The sequence below is a fragment of the Pseudopipra pipra genome, chromosome 11 (genome assembly GCF_036250125.1).
Source record: "Pseudopipra pipra isolate bDixPip1 chromosome 11, bDixPip1.hap1, whole genome shotgun sequence".
NCBI lineage: Eukaryota > Metazoa > Chordata > Aves > Passeriformes > Pipridae > Pseudopipra > Pseudopipra pipra.
This window is the reverse complement of record NC_087559.1, coordinates 872,259-896,144: the sequence shown is the minus strand read 5'-3', so window position 1 is coordinate 896,144 and position 23,886 is coordinate 872,259. Positions and strand designations below refer to the sequence as shown.

General features: G+C 48.2%; 1 protein-coding gene across 1 annotated transcript in view; it reads right to left on the bottom strand.

The window, feature by feature from the left end:
- The window catches only part of SRGAP3 (SLIT-ROBO Rho GTPase activating protein 3), a 575,259-nt gene that overhangs the window by 309,712 nt on the left and 241,661 nt on the right, over nt 1–23,886 (bottom strand). The gene's annotated exons all lie outside the window — the stretch shown is intronic.

Here is a 23,886-nt window from a genome sequence, read left to right as displayed (position 1 = left end):
TAACTGCAACATCCGTTCTGTGCTCCAGCTTCCAGGGGTCAGTCCATCTACTAGATGTAATCCATAGTGAAAAACCCCAAATATGTGTAATATGGATGCTATAGCCCCAGTACCCACTGGTTGAACCTCTAGTTCAAGCCCTATTACACTACAACACTTCCTAATGCAGAAACAGTCTGGGAAACATTGGTTCTTTTTGTATTTGCAGGCTCCAGAATGGCAGCAGGATAAACAAACAGCATCACTTGGTCTTGTAAATCCCAGGAGACACCGAGCTCATTACCCCCAGCTCAGAGCATGCCAGTGCCCACTGCCTGCCTTCCCTCAGCTGTGCCTCCGAGGGAAAAGGGATGATCTTGTCACGTATTCCTTAAGGGAAATGCCATGTATTTGTCCCACCTCTCACAACATTATTGTTTCTCTCATCTCTGCTATGAAACATCGTCCATCAAACAGGCACATTCAAGGCTTTTCTGTGCAACACTGGGTCACACAGCAACCAAAACTGTCACTTCAGAGAAGGTTTTCGCCCATTTGCTATTAATTCCTTTCTGTAGAAATCACACGGAGAAGGATGAGCCAGGAATGAAAACAGGAGCCCAATACTGAGGATATTGTGCTTTACTTTATTGTCCTATCAGAGATGTCTTGTGTAACTTTGCCAAATCCATCAGCATCTGCCTCCAGTCGGGGTGTGCAGAGGAGAGGCACCACTCCCAAACCTCTCAGGAGGAATCCGGTCAGACTGAGGTGTTGGCACTGCAGCTGTGGCTGACCTGGGACATTGGTCCTTCCAAAGATCTTCCAGGAAAAAGCCCAGTTCATACATTCAGCTGAAGCATCTTCTTAATTTTGTGCATTAGTTTAATCTTCTGTTTCTTTTCAGTGGAGTTTGGACTTCTCCAGAGGTGTGTCTGAGCAGCAGCTGATTGATTTCCAGAGTTTCCTTGGCTGATATCCTCAGTTTCTTCTGCCACACAAACTAAAAGGGAAATTCTCATCTTGAATGTAGATTCAGAGACCTGGCTGAGTTCTCACACATCTGTCCTTGGGGCCACCTGCAAAAATGTGCTTCGGTGCTGAAGATCTGTGGCAAGTTCCAATGGACTAATAAAAATACTTGCACTCATGCAATGGAGTTAAAAGTTCTGAGTATGTGTGTGTTAGAAGAATCTGTGAACTATAAGAGGAGGTAAGTGACAAGTATGAAAAAAAAACTAATTGTTCAAAGATTTTAAAATATTTTACTTTTAAAAATCCTGCGCTGTGCCTCTGTCAAACCCTCCTGTGCAAGGAGCAAGGCTGTGCTCTGAGCAGCCACTCAGGCAGGGGAAACGTCTCAGCCTTCAGGCTGTAAATCAACCCCTAATTGTGGTTAAGACTAAGGAGGGAGTTTAGGTAGAGATTAGTTTAGGTTTAATTCTCTGGGAGTTTTCCTATTGATTTAAAAAGGACTCAGGTCACTGCTCCAGGGTTCCCTCTACGAAACATCCGTGTTTGATCACGGCTGGCTAAGAATAAAGAACTAATTTGGATAATGCCTAAGAGAAGACATTGAAATGTGAGCAAGGAATAGGAACCAACAGAGCCTGTCCTTAAGCTCCCTGTTATTAGCATTTAACATGTGGTGAGAATAAATAAACACAAAATAGAACATAAATAAGTCCTGCCTGGGAGGAGCTGTTCAGAGAGCAGCAGTGAATAAAAGAGCTGAAAGCCCTGTTCAGGTGTGCTGGGGCATCAGTGTGGACCTGCTCCCCTGGGACAGCAGTTCCCAGATCCAGGTGGAGTGTGAGGACAGTCCCCACATGCTGAGAGCAGGGATGGGCTCCCAGCTCCTTCCTCACACCCTCAATGTGTCTCACACTGCTCAGAACCTGCTCAGGGAGAGAGATGGCTCCTGTCCAGAGTTAATTATTAATGGATAAATTCAATAGAGAGTTTTAATAAAAGATCAGATTAACTCAGTTCAGGTGTTCCAAACATAGATATCATCTCTACATGAGTCTGTCTGGCTCTCTACGTGTCTCTTTGGTGTCTGTACTTACAAATCTGAATAATCCATCCCACCTTTGCTCCTGTGTTCTCCCTCCTCTTACCTGGACATCAATGTTTTAGAAGGTCAGAGCTTTGGGGACACCAATGCTTTGCTATATCCCTGCTTTTACAATTGTATTTACCACTAGTAAAACTAAAGTGACACAAAGATGTTAATGAGTATATTATTACTTTGCAATGAAAGGGCAAATAAGCCACAAACCCCAGAATGGCTGATGCCACGTTACTTTTCCAGGTGACGCATAAAACATCTAAAGCTCTTCAAAGAAATATAGAGAAAAGCTTCCAGTGTCAGTGTCATCCTCCCTCCTTCCCTGCCTTCCTTCCTTCCCTTAAATGTTTCAAGCTCTGAATTTGTTTAGCAAGTAGGAAAATACTTGTGAAGTCCATTTAATATTTACAGAGGTTTAGTGGAAGGAAAAGCAACTTCCTTTTACATTTCCCAGTGGAGGCCTCGTGCTTCTCCTTTCCCTGAGCCTGTCAGAGCCCGTTACATCCCCAGGAACTGGAGTGGAGATGAATTGTTTGTGAAGCTCCTGCATCTCCTCCTGGTCAGCTTTTCCTGTCACACCAGTGAACTGATACAGAAGCAGAAGGTTTTCCTCTCCATGAACAGGTTTCAGGTGTACTTGGAATGGGCCACTGCGCTGAGAAGAGAAGCTGAGAGGCTTTTCATTTCCAAATAATTTATTTTTCATTACAAAATCCATAATTAACCTTTAATTACACAGATGAGTCTTTTTAAATAACTGCAGAGATTTCTCTGTGCCACTGTTAAGATTCACTCTGTTAAATAAAACAGTTACACTTTTGTTCTCTGTAGCACAAACAGCTTCTTTTGGATTCATTCTCATTCTCTTTTTTTGTTTTTACTTTAAAAGTAGCTTGGATAATCATGAGTTGCTGACTTTTATCAAGACACTTGACTTATTTTATTGCTCCCTTTACAGCAAACACTCTTTATACATAGTTATAGAAAAGGCCTATTCTATAAAATATGCAAAATAACTATATAAATCTGTGAAATGAATAATATATGGCCATGTTTTGACATTGCCAGCTGATGGCTTGAGCTGATTTCTGCTGAAGTTGATGGACAATTCACCCACTGGAATGAGAGGAAGATTTACTGCAGCCTTGACTGGTCTGACAGAAAACCCAGTTCTGGAATATCTGATAACTCCTGCATCTCAGGAATATCCCAAGCTGGTGTGCAATGGCAGCAATCCCACTGAAGACATTCCACCCCTGCTGAAGCAGGCAGGGGTCAGGAGGGGGAGCTCTGCTGTCCCCGGAGCTCTGCGCTCAGGACTCTGCTCCCCTCACCCCTCCATCCTCTGTTTTAAGGGACAGGGGCTGTTCTCTAAGGAGTGAATGACAAATATGTAAAGAATCCCCCAGGCTCCTCCATGGGATGTTTTTTCCTTGCTGTCTAAGGAGAGGGCTCCGTACTCTGGTGTGGGATAATCAGAGTTCCCATTTGCAGAGCCAAACCTTCCTGTTCTTTCCCAATCAACATTCCAATTGATCTGTCGTTATTCATTTTAACTAAGGAGATACAACAGGATAAAGGTCAAGTTTAAAATATTCATAAAAGCTCTTTGGAGGATGAGCTCTGATGTGGGGTTCTGCTGCCCAGGTTTCTCTGAGGGAATGTTCTGGCTCTCGGCAAATCCACTCTCCCAACGTCGCTGGGGCATCACATGCTGAACATGGCATTTTTCTGGGGTGCCCAAGGGGCCAAACATCCCCTTCAAAGTGCTTTATCAAGGAGGAGAGGAAGTTTAAGGCACCAGCCTCAGGCTGTCCATCCCATGTGGCAGGCACCAGGGCTGTGTCCACGTCTGCCAGCGAGGTCATTGCCCTGGAATTCCCAGGCAACTCTGGCATGAGCCTTGGCAGCTTTCTAGCCTTCTCCATACTCTTTGATTCTTTCAAACATTAGGGCAATACGAGCTCACACAAGTTCTCCTCCAGCAAATGTAATTTGTTCTGACACCTCTGGCACAGCTGGGCAGCACCAAGCCTTAACCTGCACACAGAGCTGCCACTTCCGCTCGACCTGTGGTTATTTCCCTGCATCCATGTCCCCCGGATGCTGACAGATCTCCTGGAAGCTATTCCACTGCACATAGAACTGGCTGGAAGCATTTCCAGGCTGCAGGACCCAGGTCCTCCAGCCACACGACCTGCTGGCCTGTGCTCCCAGTGCTTCCCCTCCATCCGGCCGCTGTTCCGTGGAACTGAAATTGCAGATGCACGAGGAACAGCCCTGCTATAGGAATGCTAATCACCACTGTTTCAGCCTCAGAAACATGCTGCAAATCCCTTCAAGCCCTGGCTGTTTCAAAGAATAAGTGAGGATCAGGGAGAGACTTGCCCAGCTGATTTCATTTTTGCTGGAGCAAAGTTCCCCACTGGCTGCCGGCAGCCAGGGAAGGCAGTGTTGCTTTTCCAGACAGGCTTCCACAGGGATGAATCTGTGCTATTGCAGCACAAAATCTTAATGAGGCAGCTGGGATTTATTGCTGGTTGCACAGGGCATGCTGTGGCTGAGGGTGTCCGTGCTGAGGAGCTTGGGAACTACAGTCCAGGTTCTGCATGGATCTGGTCACACGGTCCTCACCGTGTCCATGGGGTTTGCTCCTCCAGCCCAGGGAGGATTATCCAGCTCTGCCGGGTCACAGGGTGACCCCACAGCCCCAGAGCTCCCCCAGGCAGCCCCTGCCCACTGAGCTCCCACCACGATTCCCACCAGCCCTTACACAGGGCATGGCAGGAGCCAAACCCACACCAGAAGATTCCTATTCAAACAGCACAGGGCACTGGGTTGCCTTCAGGAAGGTGGAGATGCCATCAAGAACCCCTCCTCACCCCACACTGCTGACTCAGGTGTCAGTGACAGCTCTGCCTTGGTCTGCAGGAGCAGGGGTTTCACTTGTGGAGGCAGTGGCACAGCTTACATCAGTTAAATAAGGCCTTTTATTTACTGATGAACACAGAGCTTGGAGAAATCTGGCAAAGGCCCTGGCAAAAAAACCTAACCTCTGTTCCTGGCATCCCCACAGAGGCATCAAACACATCTGTTCTCAATAGGGGTGTGAAAAATATTATTCTCTGACATCTCCATGTTCTCGATCAAGGGATTATTGATTTGATTTTAAATCAAAAAAAAGTCAAGGAGATTCAATACAGAAGCAGAGCTGCTCATTAACTCACTATGTGTTTAACACAGAGAAGTCAATATCTCTGAGAGAATGGCTTAAAAAGTCAATGTAGGCAAGTTTTAATGAGAAATTGTAGATAAAGATTAAAAGCATTTCAAAATGAGCCTGCTAAGAGATAATGTGTCACCTAGAAGGCTATTGGCAAGCAGAGGTAGGAGGAGCACTCTCCAGATGCATCTGAGCAATGGATGTGTCCAAAGGGATCCCTGCAGGCTGAGCAGGAGCAGCCCATGGCCAGAGCTGGGGCAGGGGCCTTGTGCTGGACACAGAGATGGCACAACAGGAGTCACAGAGGGAGAAAGGCAAGCACACAAAACCCCACAGAAATGGCACCCAAAATCTTTGGGTAACTGATTTCATATTTGCTGAGGGGTATTTTATATCCACTTCTCATGAATATTTAGCAATTTACTGGACCTTTTTTTGTAAATCAATTTTAACCTAGTGGGGAATATTTTCATAAACCCTATTTTGGATTGCAGATGCGAGTGCAATTGCTGGAAGCCTCATTAGAAGCATTACCAATAATATGCCATTAATGTGTCCAACAAAAAGAAATTAATTCTGAAGATGAACTACAAGCGAACTTCAGATCAAGAATTGTCTGCTGAAATTACTTTGTGATGAAGTGAATAGTGAATACTGACAATTTGTGACAAGAAAATGAGGCAGAATTTATTGAATAAATTACTTGAGGGTTTGCTGTGGTGGTGGTCAGGGATTGCTGGGCTGAGGCTGCAGCAGGACCTGGGCTCTCACTGCAGGAATGAAGTCTCTGCTTTCGTTCCCTTACCTGGCATTTTCTGTGATCGTAGAAGCATAGAATGGTTTGGGTGGGAAGGACCTTAAAGATCATCTGGTTCCAAACCCCTGCCATGGGCAGGGACACCTCCCACTAGCCCAGGCTGCTCCAAGCCCCATCCAACCTGGCCTTGGACACTCCCAGGGATGGGGCAGCCACAGCTTCTCTGGGCAACCTCTGCCAGGGCCTCCCCACCCTCACAGGGAAGAATTTTTCTTAATATCTGATGATAGTTTCTTTTTCAAGATGGGAAGGAATTGACAGAAATAGATGGGGAAATAAAAAGCAACATCAGGTTAAAAACAGCTGGAAAATGTGGGGATGTGTCTGTGGAGGGAAGGTGGCTCCCCTTCCTCTGGGCTTCCTCTGGGCCACCAGCACAGAGACCAGGCTGGCCCGTGGCAGGAGCAGGAGCACAGCAAAGGTTAAAATGGGCATGAACTGCCTACAGGCAGCTGGGGGGGCTCAGCCTGGAGCAAAGGAGGCTCAGGGGGGACCTTCTGGCTCTGCAACCCCCTGACAGGAGGGGGGAGCCGGGGGGGGTCGGGCTCTGCTCCCAGGGAACAAGGGACAGGAGGAGAGGGAATGGACTCAAGCTGTGCCAGGGGAGGGCCAGGTTGGACATCAGGAGGAATTTCTGCCTGGAAAGGGTGGTCAGGCACTGGCAGGGGCTGCCCAGGGAGGTTTGTAGTCCCCATCCCTGGAAGTGCCCAAGGAAGTCCTGGCCGTGGCACTCAGTGCTCTGGGCTGGGGGACAAGGTGGGCACAGGGGGTACTCGGTGGTCTTGGAGGTGTTTTCCAATCTAAGGGATTCTGTGGTTCTGTGTATGGAGGGTAAAGCTGTATTTCCCGTGGCAATGAGCCGTCTCGCTGCATTTCTCCCGTGGCTCCCTAGGTGGCGGGGGCCGCCTGCCTTCATGGAGCTCCTGCCCACGAACTATTTCCTCAATATTTGGGTCCGTGCTTCTGGGTTCTGATTGACACTGGAAGGCTGGGCACGAGCGTGAGGCTGGATTTGGCCCTGTAATGCACAGGGAGGAGGACATCCCCATGGACATCGCTCTCCGGTGTTTCCTGTCCCTCTGACAGGAGCCCTGGAGGGCAGGGATGCTCCAAGCCAGGGCCAGCACAGCCCAGTCCGTGGCTGGGGACTGAGCCAGAGGGGCTCTGGGGCATCACTGAGCCCTGGGGGATCTGCCTGTTCATCTCCAGCAAAACGCTAATTTCCAAGTTATTTCCAAATTGTTAATGATTTCCTTCTGCCAGAGGGCAGGATGAGATGGGATACTGGGAGGGAATTCTTCCCTGGGAGGGTGGTGAGGCCCTGGCACAGTTGCCCAGAGAAGCTGTGGCTGCCCCATCCCTGGGAGTGTCCAAGGCCAGGCTGGAGCAGCCTGGGCTGGTGGAAGGTGTCCCTGCTTGTGGCAGGGGATTGGAACTGGATGGTCTTTAGGGTCCCTTCCAACCCAAACGAGTCTGTGACTCTGTGATTATTGCACATCACTGCCAGGTTTACTCTGCTGTGCCTTGGGAATTTGTCATGCTGTGAACAAGTAACCAGCTGTTTAATTATACAGACACAAAGCTCTTGTTCCATAAGGAAAACTGAATACCAGCTCTAGTTGGAGTTAGCAGGGACCCTGCTTTACTCAGAGCTCTCCAGTCCACAAGCATCTTCATGGATTTCAGAAAGAATCAATGTCCATATTCTGAGCATTAGTCCCATTTCTGTTTTCTCCAGGTTTGTAGAACTCCAGTACTGCTGAAATATTGAAACCAACCTGATGAGCAGCTCTCAACAGCCCTGGGACCAAATCACGGAAGGCAGTACCACAGTTTGACTAAAACCCCCTTCTCTGACCAGCAGAATTCTTCAGGGATGAAAGAGCTGTCCATCGTGGCTGGACTCATGGATTTACAGCCAATCCCTCCCAGTAATGGAGCAGCACTGGGGGAGAGAAGGACACACGGAGCAGACTGGGAATCTTTCTGCATCAGCTGGAATCAGCTCTCTGGTTTTTTTGCTGAACGATATCTCTTTGTACTGTCTCCTTTCACATGGCATCCCACAGACATATCTGTGACCTTCACAGATGTCACAGCAGCAAAGAATGAGGTTCAGTTTAAAAAATGAACGTAGCAGTTCCAGACCTGGAGTAAATCCATGTGGCTGTGGCCAAGTCAGCAGAGAAAGGCTGATTTACAGACACTGCCCTACGATTACAAATTGTTTAAGTGAACTGTTACTGCTCTGCCAGGTCAGGGATCTGGTGATTAGACAAGAAAAAGCGTGTGATTCATTGGGATACGTGAGCTTTCCCAGCATGTGGGAGTGCAGTGCCTGGAAATGGGCAATGGAACTACCAAACATTCTTTCTGTGTTTTAAAAGTGGCACATGATGATGTGCATTTGATCCCACCTGATTAAAGGCACTCAAGGATCATCACAGCAACAAAATAATACCTGTCTCATTCCACACCCTCTGAAATGTCATAATATATAACAATTCACCTTTCTGTCCCAAAATGAAGGGCCACAGCCCTCCTGCAGGGCTCAGTACAGCCCAGGATTTATGAACAAACAAACCTTAGTTCTCGTGTGACCTTTTTACAAGGTTCTGAGTGCAGCCTGTGCTTGGCTTTCTTTTGCTGAATCACAGAATCATTTGGGTTGGAAAAGACCTCTAAGGTCACTGAGTCCAACCGTTAAATCATTCTTTCACAGTGTCATGGAATGGTTTGGGTTGGAAGGGATCTTAAAGACCTTCCAGTTCCAACCCCCTGCCATGGGCAGGGACACCTTCCACTAGACCAGGTTGTCCTTGAGGGATCTGTCTTTGGGAGCTGCTGCTGTTCTCCTCAGCCAATAAAATACTTAAAAGATAATAATTTAATAAGTAGTTTAAGATGAAGGGCTGTTCTTGTGTTTCTTATCTGAGTTTACTTAGCACTAAGATTACCATAATAAAACCATCCACTATGCTTGAGATTTTATTGGTTCTAAGAGCTGACAGAAGGAATGGGGGATCACTTGGAGCAGCAGGATGTGCCAGGGTGCTGGACAGCACCAGGGTGAGCTTGGAGTGTTTTACATCTGTGAGAACTTGGGGTGCATTTTCCGAACACAGCGAGTCCTCTCCTGGATTTTGGGGCACAACAGGCAACTGATGGCTTGAAAATAGTGGGAAACATTTCTGGCCTGAGACTTCCTTCCCACTGAGCTGTGCTGAGGTTCTTCACTGTCCAGCCCTGGCCCTGCAGACTTTCCCCACCCCTCACAGTTGGTGCGTTTTTACCTCCCTGAGCACCCACGATGAGATGAGAGGGATGGAAATGCCAACAGCAAAATCACCCCCCAAAGGCCTGACCCTGAAGGGCAGCTGGGCCACATCCCACAAGTGCATGAGTTCAGTTTTATCCCATTAAATCCCCACCAGAAGTGATAAAATATCAGATGTGTGAACGCAATTGCTCTGAAACAGAGAGGGAAGCTCCATAAACCACAGTTACTGCTGCTGCCACGTGTGCCACTCTCGGGGGACCCAGAAGCAGCAGCCAGTAGAGCACAGGTCAGCTTGGGGAGGATCATCAGAGCCCACACTGAGCTCAGAGCTGGGGTTTGCCTTTCCACAGCCCAGTGTTCCCTTCAGACAGGACCTGGGACCACGGTGCCATGGGGGTGTGAACGGAATTACCCACAGGGGTTGGGCAGTGACCCAGCTCTGCTCTCCTGCCTGCTGCCAGCCTTTGGGGCTTCTTCCTTTTCCTTTTTTTTTTTTAACCTTGACCAAGAGTTTTAAACCTCACCCAGCCCCACATGCAAGTTATAATTAAGATCAGCAGAACACTTTGAAACCCTCAGATGAAAGCAGGCTATAAATGCAACAAAATCCATTTCCAAGAGGCGTCAGGCAAGATAAGAAAAGTTCCAATCCCCATATTTGCATTTTAAGGAAATTTGAAGAATCTGGGACCTAAGTATATTCTTGGATATTTTTAGATCTGGGCATTTCAGTTTTATTATCCAGGTCAAAACAACTCTCTGTACCCTTCACCTCGGAGGCATTTGGTCCTGCTTTTGGACTTCAGCTTTAAAATGTGTGTTTTATGATGCTGATATTTGTTTGGGTGGTGGGTAGGTGCAAATCCACGTGTATACATGCTCTTATGTTTAGTGTGACTTTAAAAATAAAGTTTCCAATGCTGCAAGCACTTCCACATGCCCTTAACCATACGTAATTAATGCCATGGAGATTACTGAGGGAAAACAAAATGCATTCCTGGGGACGATGGGACCATTCACTTACATCACCAAAGCAAGATTAACTAGAGATGTTTGTCATGTAAACGCTCAGCTGAGAAATTCCCAAGTAAGTAAACTCAGAGTAAAAATTGCTCTTTTTTCCAGTGTCCATTTTGTTTTCAGTGCTGGATTGTTTATGGGATTTTTAGAATCATTCTGGAATTCACTGAGGCAGAGGATAAAGTCAACAGAATGAAATAAAACTCAGGTCCTGCAATTCTTGTGTCAGAGCCCTTTTGGGGTGAAACTGTGGAAGCCTGGGAAGGCCCAACAGCCACACGTGCCAAGGTCCTCGGAGCAGGACCCGGAGCCTTGTCGGGCCCATTGTCTGCAAACAGGAACATGAACACTGCTGTGATTTATCTGCTGCAGAGCAAAGCTCTCCTGGGCTGCTGAATGCATCTGGACCAGCCTAATGAGCACATTCTTCACCATCAGAGAGGCTGTGGAGGGCTTCAGATATTTTAGACATGATTCAGAGAGCCAAAAGGTCTTGTTTACTGATATGCTATTTATACCTAGCTCAATTAAACCTCTTTGAAAAGAAAAAAATTCAAGGATGCCAACGTTGGCAGTGCTGTTGGAAGTGAGTATCTCCTCGTTAGAAAGGTTACAAAAACACCATTAATAATTTTGATAGACTCTGTTTATGCACCAGTCTTTGTCCAAGTGGCCCTCATGGTGCAGTTCTGGCAGCAGGAGGGATCCGGGGGGGTTTAACTGCGTCCTGGTGACCATCAGTCCTGGGTGCCACATCCCCGAGCTGCTCCATCCCTGGGGGTAACATGGGGGATGCACCATCCCTGGGGGGGCTCTGGGCACCCGCCCCGAGGCTGGGGCAGAGCTGCACCATCTCCTGAAACCAAAGACCTGCAGCTCCTCCTGGGAGCATCGTTCTCATGCCAAGGTGTTTCCTGGAAGTGTCCAAGGCCAGGCTGGATGGAGCTCTGAACAGCCTGGTCTAGTGGAAGGTGGCCCTGCCCATGGCAGGGGCATTGGAATGAGATGATCTTCAAGGTCCCTCCCAACCCAAACCACTCTAGGCTTCGATGATTCTATGAAATGTTCTCTGCTGCCACAGCTCCTCAGTAACATCTGGTTGGAAAATCATTGGTAGTTGTCAGTGCTCAGGAGTAGGAGAGCCATTGGGAATGGAGATGGAGAATGGGGTGGGGTGTGAGGCACCTGGCAGAGAAGGGAAGGGCCCAGGCAGGAGGCACATGGCTCCACTGGGCTCGGCTTGGCTCCTGCAGGTCCTGGCCTCAGGAGCCAGGAAAGAGGTAAATCAGCAGAAGGTCCCTTCTTAGAGAGAGGTAGAGGTCTGTTTAAAGGAGAAAGCTAAAGGATAAATCATACCATTGGAATCTATTTCTTGGAAATCCAGGGCTTTCAAACCTATGAGTTAAAAAAGTCAGTGCCATGTGTGTGAGGTCCAGTGTCCTGCAAAGTGCTCTTTCATGGAGCTTCCACAGCAGGATGAAATATCTCACCCTGACATTCCCATCCGTGTGTGCAGATTCCTTCTGGGACATGGAGCAGCCAAACCTCCTTGTTCCATGTCACCAAACCTTATTTAACCCTTGATCAAGAGCAAGGAGCCTGGGAGATAAGGAGGAGCATTCCCGTGGTAGTGAACACTGGGAACATTGCCATAAAATATTGAGGCATAAGTTTGTGGTGGAAGGTAAGGACAACAGCCTTTATATAACACTTTAAACTGATGTACTCATTAAATAACAAAGATTTTCTTCCCTTAATACACTATTAATAAATTCCAAACCATCATATCTTTAAAAAAATGTCCTTCAGTCGAGTGGAAAGCAGACTAATGTGGGTTTAGAAAGAGGTTGGGAGTGCAACAAATTATAAATGCTTTCTACTTTATCAGCGTTATGGAGTACTATTAATTTTAAAAATAGCTTTTAAAAACATACATGGCATACCATAATGGAGATGGCTGGGTTTCAATACATCATCCTGATGACTCTTTCCACAGCAGTCAGTTATGCAGACACGGCAAGCTCCGGTTTGCAAATATGGTAAGTACTGGGCTGCAGGGAAAGTTAAAAAAGGCAGTTTTGTCTTTTGATTCAGGATTGGGCTGGGCTGGAACTTCCAGTGTGAGCACTTACAGATGAGGTCTGTGTGTGCATTGAGGGCCAGGATGGGACAGTCCCTTCCACCACACATCATCCTGCAAAATGTCCATTATCCCATCAAGAGCTGGAATTGGACCTCTGGTACACATTCTGAATGATTAAAAATAAAGATGTTAATGGAAAATGCTAATGTGACTGAGTAGCTCCTCTGAAGTGCTTTGTCTCTATGAGTTTCAGGGCTAATTGGCGTGAGCGTCCTTCCAACAGTGTGCTGTGTCTGGCTGAGTGATGAAGGAGGTAGTTGCCATAGCAAGGGCTGTTTTTATTGACTGCTTAAAGGAAAGAGACACATAAAACCCTAACTGAGGCCAGAAAATGAGTTAGAAAAATCCCTGGGTAGCTCTAACTTACACTCGAGCTTGTTTGTTTGCCTTTTTTCTTCTTCTTCAGACTGCACAGTTCTCCACTCCTCATAATGCAGCAATTACAAATATGAGGGAGGGCAGTGACCCGTTCCCCAGCCCTCAGGGGCTCGGGAAAGCTCTGCCTTCTCTCTGCAGGAAAGGCCCCCCAGCCCCAGCCCTGCCATCCCCAGGGTTTCTGCTCAGCCTCCATCGTGCCCCATTCCCATCAGATCCCGGAGGATGTGTTCCCACAGGAACATCAGGCCTGTCAGTGTGTGTGACTGTGCCACCTCTGCAGCTCCTCAGCCCTTCTCCCAGCAGGAATTTTTGAGTGGATTTGCCACTTTCTATCAAATTGCCCAAAGCCCCAAGGTCCCCTTGGCTCCCAGAGCCCCCCATTGTGAACAGGACTGACCCTGAGAGCCAGGGTTTGCACTCTCCTGTTGGGAATGCACTCTCCCATTAGGAATGCACTCTCCCATTAGGAATGCACTCTCCCATTGGGAATGCACTCTCCCATTGGGAATGCACACTTGGGTTTCTCTCTCGTGGCCCCTTTCGTGTGTACTATGACACCAGCTCCAGTCTGAGCTTCCCTTCAGCTGTGACATTCCCAGCTTTTTTCCCCCACTATTTAATATTGTCACTTCCCTTGCAGATAAGAATATTCCTTACAGAGCATGTATGTGCTGCTTCAGTGTGTTCCCATTTTATTTTATCTAGTGACATAAGACTATCCCTAACCTAATCACCATTTACTGGTTCCCTAATTCGTCCCAAAAGACCAGAATTCATTGAAAGGCAGAAGATTTGTTCTCTGAAGGAATTGGAATGATGGTCAGGCACTAGAACAAGCTGTAATGGTAAGGTTAGCAAAGTCATTTAATTTCTTTACCACCTCTAAAAAAATCGATGTGCCCACCTAGAAAAGGCAAACTCTATTTCCCTGTGTCCTGGGCTGTTGGACATCCTTCCTTCGGGTGTTCCCTCGTCCCTTCCTCCCAGCCTTGTCTCCTGGGCCAACAAGCTCTTGTCACCCACTGGGGATGGTGGTAACTGGGTCAGTCTGTGCTCTGCTGTGCCCCTGGACAGGGACCTGCACCTGCATTATCATATTCCCCGTCAAATGAATCTCAGATGCAAACCCATCTCTCTCATGACACTTAGGTAACACTGTTTCCTCTCTTGTTTATGTGATTACAGAGATAAATAATTCCTCTGGAGCTGTGCTGCATGAAATCTTTATTATGACAGGTACAAGGAAATTCCGTTGCCCAGATTTACTTCCACATGCTGCTATGGAGCTCAGGGCCATAAATCTGGCTTCATCTGTGGCCAACAGCCACATTCCAAACCCATGTTGTGAATGTGTGTGTGTCAGGCTGTGATGGATGGACACACACACTGTGGGCACAACCAACCAGCACCAGCAACTCACTCTTTCTTTCTTTTCTTTCTTTCTTTCTTTCTTCCTCCCTTCCTTTCTTCCTTTCTTCCTTTCCTCCCTCCTTTCTTCCTTCCCTCCCTCCTTCCTTCCTTCCTTTCCTTGCTTTCTCAAATATTTCCTTCCTTCCCTCCCTCCTTCCTTCCTTCCTTCCTTCCAACAGCACCTTCTCCAGGTTACAGCTCAGACCCTCGTGTGATGCTTCTGTAAAAGCAGCTTTCCTCGTCCCTGATGTCAACACCATGGACACCCAATGCTCTCATCAGTCACAGATGTGTTGAGGGGATTCCCATTTTCTGTGAGGGCTCTGCCCCCTCCTCACTCTGTGCCAGATGTGCTTCATGTCCACGCTGTACCAGCTGTAGATCAGATGCTGGCTGTTATCTCACATCCAGAAAAAAAGTCTGAGTCAAATCCAGTATCAACTTAGCACTCTTGTTTTTCCCATTATGTTCTGATCAGCTGCCATTATTCCAGACTATTTCAGCTCCATTCCTCAGGCAGACATGGAGGAGTGTTCTGCACTGTTGTTCCCAGAGTGAGATACCTCGCTGTGAAGGAACATGATTGTTTCTGCTTTGAGCAAATGAGAAGAGACTTTTCTTTTTGCACATTACTGAGCTCTGCGTTCTGGTGTTGATTGTTTTACTGAGCCTACAGAACAGAATTAAAATGTTCATACACTGGCATTATTTAGGTGGTAACTTGAGTATGTCTCTTGTTTATATGAATTTCCCAAGAGGGAGAAGTTTCAGAGACCCATTCAGGGAACAGAAATAATTTTGTCTTTTAAAATTATATAATTTCCTCTCCCTTATTCCCAGTTACAGGTTTCTGTGCCACATCCCTCAGAAATCACCAACAAGTTGCTCAGCCCATGTCACTTGTCCCAAGGCCCCTGTCCAGCACCTTTGGCCACCTTTGTTAGCTCCCTTTCCAGTTTCCCAGTTCAGGACTGCCACCTGTACCTACTCCTGGGCTGGTTTTCCATCCCCTTTCCCAGTGCTCTGGGGACAGAGGGTGCTTTGGCATTAGGGTGCAGACTAACACACCTGGTGCAGGTTTGTTGGGAAATGCAGGTTTGCTGGGAGAACTCCAAAGGTGATCAGTAGGGATCTCAAAGAGCATTTTGCATTCCCAGAACTCGTGGCACTGCTGTGCTGCCCCAGGGAGCATTCAGGGGCTCCCAGCAGTGCTCAGTGTGTGCACAGAGAGGGGTCCCCAGGATAAGAGATGGGGTGTCAGGGGGACAGCATGGTTTTACCACATCCCTTGTGAGAGCAGGGAGGAGAGCCTGACCTGGGGTTTGTACAAACAGCCAAAAAGATGAGGGCCCTTGGTGGGAAGTGTCATTTCTGGGTGTGCTTCTCTCCATCCACACCCTTTGGACAGAAAGGTGTTGTAACCCCTCCATCCTGCTGCTGCTCCAGACCAGAGCTCCTCAAGGGAGCGCCAGAGGAGGGCAAATCTCCCAGAGACAGGTCAAAAGAGTTACAACCCCTTAAATCAAATTAGTGACAGCATCTGAGTGGGAGCCTCGGGGAGATGAATGAGCTGGCAGCTTCCAAAGAGTAACAACGAGGTAATAAACAAGATTAACACAAAACTAATGGAGGAATGGAGATAAATACGGGGAATGTCCATGTAATGTCAGAGGGGTTGCATGCCAGACTTGGGCAATGTGCTTGAGACAGGCATAGGTAACTCATACCTACTAAATCACAGCCATAAATCCCACACAGTGTTCCCACAGCATGAATGATCTGCTCTGCAAAGAATGGGAAAAGAAAGGGAAGTTCATGATAAGAGGAGCTGCTAACCTGAGCTGGTCTTTTCTTTGGGCCGGGTTTGGAAAGGCCCTGCAGCTGCTGGGTGAAGCAGGCAGAGCATGGCATCCTCCAGTGCACATGGCATTGGGTCCCAGCTTCGTAAAGATGCTCCCAAAGAGGTCCATGCACTCAGGGTGCCACCAAAATGGCTCTTATTGCTGTTGTTTTGAAAAAAAATAGGATATTTATACTGACAAATTGATTCTGAGCAACATGCCAAGAGGAAAAGGAGGTGGAAGTGGCCCTTTCCTCCCTCCTCATTGGCAGCTCACACCAACCCATGAGCACCATGGGTTTACAAAGTGATTCCAGGTGTCAGATCTCCAGGTATGGGCTGAAGTCTGAGTCCTTTTTAGTTAAACACTGATTAAACAAAAGAGTTTGTTGGCTAATGGGGGGGTTGTTACTAACAGCCTGTCCAAGTGTAACAACTAAGGGTTGTTACAAAAGCCTGTCCAAGGGAAAAGTGACTGCGGCACAAGGCTGAACCTTTGCAGTTCTGATGAAGGATTTCCCTGTTGTGGAAGCAGGGCTTGAGAATTTCCTTCTACAGACAAATCCAGGCAAGGTAAGGGAGAACATCCTTTATTACATGAGCCAAGTTTTCGAACTGGCAGACTTCATCAGATCCCAGTTTTGTCCACTCTGCAGGGCCTCGCTTCCAGCATCCATGGATCTGGGGTGCTTTCCTTCTCTCTACAAACCTTTTGGTCTCTGCACTCAGACCATCAAAATGTAACCAGAGGATTATATTTCTGCACCTCTGGAGCTGTGGAGTGTGACCATGCAAACATGTGCTTGGTTACAGCCCAGTCAGGTATGTTTTTATCAGCATCCACAGCTGGACAACAACAAAAGAGATGAAGGGGGGCTGGAAGGGCTGTGGGCTGGAGAGCAGGCTGAGCCCTGGGGTTCTGAGCTGTGCCAGGGACCTGGGGAGCTCCCGGAGCTCCTGCTGCTGGCACAGACACTGCTGTCAGCGGTGGGAGAGCAGGGGTGGAATGGAGCTGATGGGGCCACTCCGGGGAGGGGCTCACAGAAAGCTAGCAGAGGTTGGGCCCCTCTTTTAGGCATGTAAGCTCATCTTGGGGTGAAATCCTTTGGTGCCCTTACAGCCATTTGAGCAGGTAGTGGAAACTCCCCTCTGTGCTGCCACTGCTGAGCAGCCCTGGGGCACAGCAGGGCCTTTCACTTCAAGTGCTGCTCCAGCTTGCAAGAACGTTTGATAAACTGTAGCTAAACTATAGAGAAATAAATACTTTCTTTTAAATCCATGGTTGTTTTTTGAACTTGTGAGCAACCAGTTAAGCTGGACGGATTTAGAGAGGCCCTGCAGTGTTTTTCTGTTGAAATACCAGATGATAAGCACCATTTTTCTTGTGGCCCTGCAGAAACAAGACAGCCCAGGGTAACATAAAATGTTCTTTTACTTCCTTCCAACAATGACCCATTTCTCCTTTTAGAGGCTGATTAATATTTATTACTATAGTAAATGGCAATTTAAATATATGGTGTAGCCCTGCAGTGTAACATTAATTTAAGGAAACAGGATACCTCCTATCAAACCACAATGGATCCTTCTGCAGTGAATAATGGGGGTGATATGGCAGCCTTTTAAAAGGAATTACTGAACCCATTCCTATGCAGAAGCCAATCATTCCATTACATAGGCAACCCCCAAGTGAGGCACCTTCTGGTATATGCTGAGCGTGGCAACAGAATAATCAGAAATATGAAAACAATCACAACCTGAACATGAAAATCCATGTTCTCCTCATTAAGGCCATGGAGACAAAGTCCTTTATCCTTCATCCATCCCAGAGCTGCAGGGTGGGAGGGCAGAATGGCTCCGTTTGTGAAAGGTTGCATGTAAATTCTTCCAAAGGAGGGTTTGAAGCTGGAGTTCTGAGAGAGACCTTTGGGGCCGAGTTTCAACTAAGAAGATACTTTTCAGAGGAGGAATCTTTGTTTTAGACTGTTTTTCTTTTTGAGATTCCTGAGCTGTTTTCAGATGTGCCTTTTTGAAAGTCGAAAGAGGGCTCTTAGTGTCAAAATGAAAAACAGTTTAATCCATAAAACTACATGCCAGACTCTAAAGAAGAGCATCAGATAAGGTTAGTCCTGTTTTGCTAATGGTTCTATTTTTTAACTACAATGATCTGCAAAATTACTTTTGTTACTTTTGTATTCTGGCATTTCTAAGATTTCTCCCTGGTAGTAAAGGTCTCAATGCCATAACATTCCAGTCCTCAGAGCAAGAACTCCAGCAGCTGACACAGCCACACTCAGAGGTGTCACCTGCAGCAGGACTGGGACCGACGGCCACGGCCTTATTTACATGTGCTTTTGATGCACAATAAGGGACCAGGGGTGCTGGGTCAGCAGGTCCCACAGCCCCCAGCAGCCTCCAGCAGGATTTGGGCAGCACAGGATGGGCAGGAGCCCCCACGTGCCACTGTCCTGGTCACAGCCACACACCGCAGTCCCGGCGGCTGCTCTGCCTCGGCACAGAAGCTGCTTGTGCTGGGCAGCCACAGCCTGACAGGTCTGTCTGTGCTGGAACAGCTTCCTCTGAGCACCACGGCCAAGGCAAGAGTAAAAAAAGTCCTTAACTCAAAAGAAAAGGGAAAAAGGTGATTCATTTTCTTCCCGAGCACTGTGTGTCATCGCTCGCTCTACAGACGGGCGCAGAGCTCCGAGTCTGCCACTGATCCACGATTTCAAGGGCTTTACTCACTACAAATAATCTTTTGATGATGAAACCAACTGCGTAAACTTTGGATGAAAGACCCTGCCTGAATATAGCCAAATTAGGAAAGCCCTACCATAACAGCTGTGTTCAAACCCACACATATTGCTGGTTTATTTTTTAATCTACATTACTGAGTCTATTTTCAACTACAAACGGGATGACTCATTTGATCACGACCACTGAAAAAACATAGTGTGTTACCACAAAATATTTCTTAGAGTCGATGCAGTATTTTCTTTCCTTTCTACAGCAATCATATATCTCTTTAAACCAACCATGGGCAAAATCAGCCCATACAGGAATTGGGGTTGTTTAAGTCAATAATCAATAGAAAAGGAGCTGCCTGGACTTAATTCTCCTTTGTCTTCCTCTTTGATTAGTTTCTTCCGTTTATTTTCCTGTCATTTCCCTTTGATCACTCTGCTCCAAGTGGGAGTCCAGATGAAAATTTCTTAAAAAATATTTCAAACAAATTTTAGCTTTACTACCACGTTCATGGAAGGGGGAAAACACTTAAACGAAAGCAGCTGCGGAGCCGTATTTTCTCCTTCATTTATCCCTTTATGTTTGTACAAAATAGAAAAAATTGAAAATTAGCCAAGAATGTAATACCACAGATTCTCTCCCTAGAAAACACAGCAGAGTTTGCAGTAATCTCTTTAACCACAGCACCAGCCTCTCCATCTGCAGCACACAAATGCTGCTCTCAGAGAGGGGACAGCCCTGTCTCATGAGGTGCCCTGAGGTGGTCCCTGCCAGCCCATCAGGCTGTGGCCTCACTAGCCCATGGCACCACAAATATCTGTAGTTTTTGGCCATTTCTGTTGTCTCTAGACTAGATTTCCACTTGAATCAGTCAAGGACCCATTCAAGCAGCTCTTTTAAATACACAGCATTGGTGTGGATGTGGCCTGGGAGCACCGGGGCTCTGTGGGCTCAACAGCTCCAGAGCCCAGAGGCCTCAGCCTCCTGGGGAACAGCAAACCTCGCTTCCAGCTGCCAGCTTTGACTCCCTTTCTCCACTAATGCCTTTATTTCTTCACAACAAAGCAGGTCAGCATCAATTCCGGGCAGAAGTTTGGCCCTTTCCTTCATGTGGGATTCCTGAAGAAATCACAAAACCCTTAGGAACATCTCTGCTCCCCTGCACTGCCCTTCCCCTGCAGCCGGGCTCCAGCCTCGTCAGCCTGCTCTGGGCTTGCCTGGTCCCCAAAACCCCCCGCCCCAGTTCCCCAGCCAGACCCCCTCGCTCTGTGTCACATCTCCATCTCCCCTTGGACCTGTCCCCTTCCCTGAGGAGCCCAGGCAGGGAGAGGGGCTGGGATCAGCACCAGGACCCAGCACTCATCCCACACACAGCAAGGGTGAAGCTGCAGCTCAAGGACGTGTCTCCCTCGAGTCCTTATGGCTGATAACACTCCATGTAAGCCTGGACAACACCCCTGGCTGCTGCTGTCCATGTCCAGGCAGGGACAAAAGATGGCAAGACCTCCAGCAGAAGGACAGGAGGAGCCCGGGGTCTGTGCCCACCGCGGTGGCAGTTTCGGATCCAAGGTCTGGTACTGAGGACTGCACCGAGCACATTGTAACCCCCTCATGCCAAGGCTGGATCCTGGCACAGTCTGTGCCGTGTGTCCCTGGGCACGTGGCAGTGTGTGCCACAGCCAGGGTTGGCACATGGGCAGCGAGGAAGGAGGGGACAGGGATACTCCAACTCAACAAGCTGATGTGGTGTTCCTCAGCCAGCTGCACCAACCCCGGGGGTCTGTCCTGATTCTGACAGAGCCTGTCCTCACCTCAGCCCCTGGAGGGCTCCCCACCTTTTCCATCCTCTCTTGCCACCTTACGGTGGGTCTCTGCTACCTGAGGATGATGCCTGTGGGCTGGGCTGGCCAGCTCCAGCAGCCTGGTACACACACAGAGCTGGGCTCAGGGAGCAGACCCCTGGCAAGAGCCTGCGGGTTTGGGAAGGGGAGGAAGAATGTGACCTTCATTCTCCAGATTCAAAGTCAGAAAGGCTGGCAAGTGCCTTGCTCCATTCCTCAAAGCCATGGCTGAAACAATACGAGTGGCAGGAATACAAATGAGGAACAAAGCTGCAAACTCAACCGAGTTAGACCTTGCAACATCCATCTCAGAGAGTGCAGATTCTGACCAGGAGACGGACATTGCTTCAGGGGCTTTAAATCACAGAGAGTGATGCTCTCAGAGAGGCTGCCCTCCACATAGGAAAAGACCTCATATGTCTTTTCCTCCTCTGTCCTCAGTGTCTCCAATAATCTCCTGACCTTGCAGACTGATGAGGACAAGCTCCCAGGAGATGGGGAGCCTGGGCTCACAAACCATCGCTGGTGCCCATCTCCCACTGCCGTCATTCCAGCCAGAACCTGGACTGCCCATGGCACATGCTGCTGCCCCTGGAGCTCAGCTGACCCCGAGGGCACTTCAGGAAGCCCCAGCCTGATGTCACCTCTGCAGGGATAGTTTTGTGCTGATAAAAGCTACTGATGAATCAACAGGAAGCTGAAATCCCTGATTCTCATAATTGAGCATCTTTGTCTGTTTGTCGGCAGTTTATGGGCAATGACTCCTGCAGGGATTTAGCTGTGTTTAGTCACAGGATCATTCTGTCTCTTCCTAGCAGAGAGCTAAGTTTAGCACAGACTCACTCTGCAGAGGCTGTCGGTGATAACCAGCCCTGGCATCCTTCCCATGGCTCAGCAGGAGCAGCCGGGTCCCCCTCGGAGCCACTTCAGCTCACCTCCACCCTCCCTGCTCTGCTCCACAACTGCCGGGACACTGGAGCACATTTCATCCTCACAGACAGCATTTATGGCTGTTTATTGCTGTTTATTGACAGCCTGAAGCGTTCAGAAACCTAGAAACTAAAGCAGTCCCCATCCAGCCTGGCTGGGTTTGTCATCCCAGAGAGTTCCCACCATCAGGGGCTTCCCAAAGGGGTTCTGAACATCAGGAATAACCTGCCCTTGGTGTGTGGCTTCTTGCTCTGGTTACACTTCACTATCACTTGTTATGATTTATTTGTGTTATCATTAATTACAACACTTCCAGACATATTTTGTCGTAAATGTAAGCATCTAGGATGGTTCTAATTCTTACTCTAATCTTGAGTTTATTGTCTTCCAATATTAAGTAATGACAGAGCCTCATTACACCCCGTGTGAAGCTGTTTCCATGCTGATGGAAAGTCCTGGCTGCACTGGGAGTGCCCAATCCCACTCCAGCACCTGGAGCCCGTGGGGGCTCAGCTTTGTAACTGCTGCCTAAAACTAAATCCAAGAAACAAAAAGCCCCCAAACCTGTCACTTCTACATAGAACATCTTCCTGTGGAACGGATTTGCCCCCCTCCCTCCCAGACAGAGCTTTTCCTCCACGCCCGTCCGAAGTGTGGTCTCAGCTCTGGGCAAGTGTGGGAGACAAAGGGGACCTGCCACAGTGTCCCACAGTGTGGGAGACAAAGGGGACCTGCCACAGTGTCCCTGGGGTGGGTGTCACCTGGGCAGTGCCACTGCTCCCGCTGGGTGCTGGCCCATCACCCTGTGCCTCGTGCCACCCTGAAATCCCTTTGTAAGTTCTTTCCTATGTCCCAGGTGGCCACGTGCATGTGTGCATTGGGAAAGTGAGATAATGTCACCCCATTGCCATGTCAAATGTTTCCTGGGGCTGCCAAGCTCTTCATGGGTTTGAAAAACAATATCCCTGTGCTGTTTGTTCCCTCTGCTCACTCCCAAAATGCCTCTGGAAGGTCAAGTTCAAACAACCTCTGCAGAAGGACTTCATCTCTCCAGAATTTCTCTTCTGCCTTTGCTTTTTAACCCTTTTTAATTTTTTGTTTAGGATGTTCAAATACCTCTTCTAAAAGTGAGCAGACATTTGCTCAGGGACACATTCCTGCTCTCCAGGGGGAACACAAGCCCCTGATGCTTTGGCCTGTTTGCTGTATCCAGCCAGTATTACCTATTCGGCTCCATCCCCATTCTCTCTCTCAAAGAGAACGAATCCCTTCTCCCGGGCTGATCCCAGAGGCACTGCCCATTCCATCCTGTGCCGGAGGGGGAGCCCCCAGCAGTGCTCAGGGCTGCAGAAACCAGGGCTCACCGGCCACAGGGTGGTGGCATCACTGTCCCGGGGGGATCCTGAGGCACAATCCAAGAATTCAGGGGCCCAGCTGCCCCTGCATGGACCCAGGCAGCACATCCCACAGCTGGGAGCAGCAGAAAATCCTTATCTTCTTCTGGAAGCAAAGCAGAGCGTGGCTGGGGCAGGGGACAGGAAACACAGGCGCCTGTGCCTGTTCCTGATCTCCCTGGTGAGGGACCAGCCTGTGCTTCCCTGTGCACAGAGTCACTCTAAATTGTACTCCTTCATTTTGGAGAAGCATATCCAGGTCCAAATGACCCCGGGGTGCCTGTTTCCCTGTTCCCCCTCTCTGCTGCAGGAATGCTGCAAGAAATCTCAGAAAAATGTCCCAGCATGGGAGGTATTAAACCAACACAAGAGTTTCAGATTTATTTTTTTCAGATTACAGTTGTAAGCAGGCAGTTCAGCCCTGAGCTGGGGCTGTGCTCCCAGATCACAGACCATAAGGAGGCAGCTGGATCCTGGTTTCTGTTATTTCAGCACGGGTTTTTCCTGGACTCAGGCACAATGAAGAAGGGAGAATGGTGTGTATCAGTGGGAAGTGGGGAACCAGGGGAGAGAGCTGGGAGCACGTGGAGCCCTCTAACCCTCACCTGCACAAAGGGGCTTTGTGCTGGACCTCCCGGACACAGCAGGAGCAGGCAGGAATGTTTGTTGGAGCAGGCAGGAATGTTTGCTAAAGCTATAAAGAACTCACCATTTCATGTAAAAAAAAAAAAAAAAACAAAAACCCCAAAAGGCAATAGATTGTCATTCAATGCTCAACATCCGTTGAAATAACAAGAGAAGCATGGTTTTGGACAGTT